The sequence below is a fragment of the Oncorhynchus masou genome, chromosome 32 (assembly GCF_036934945.1).
Source record: "Oncorhynchus masou masou isolate Uvic2021 chromosome 32, UVic_Omas_1.1, whole genome shotgun sequence".
Taxonomy (NCBI): domain Eukaryota; kingdom Metazoa; phylum Chordata; class Actinopteri; order Salmoniformes; family Salmonidae; genus Oncorhynchus; species Oncorhynchus masou.
In genome coordinates this window covers 19693312-19693746 of record NC_088243.1, presented here as the reverse complement: position 1 = coordinate 19693746, position 435 = coordinate 19693312, and positions in this window count along the sequence as shown.

Genomic DNA, 435 nt, shown 5'->3' with positions numbered 1-435 from the left:
TCGGTCGTCACTAGTTACTTCAAGCACAAAGTCATAAACCCCGCCTATTTCTGCATTTGAGCTTCTTAAAATGATATTTTAAAGCAAACCTTAACCCCACTGCTAACCTAATGTCTAACCATAAAGTAATTTTTTATTTCATGAATTGTTACGATATACCCAATTTTGACTTTGTTGCTGTGGTATCTAGTGGGAACCCAATAGGTCTTCAATTTACTTCTTCGCCCTTTTTGGTTTCTATGCGTCAAGCTGACTAAAGATACGCACAACTGCGCTACCTTGGGTTCCGAAAAAATGCCAACCCCAAATTGAGCACAGTGGACAAATACTGATCAAATGATGACAAATACTGCTCAAATTCAGCTGTAATTGATTTATTTTTATATAAAAAGCATCACAAGAATATTGACGTCTTGATTTTGTCCAAAGTAAGAT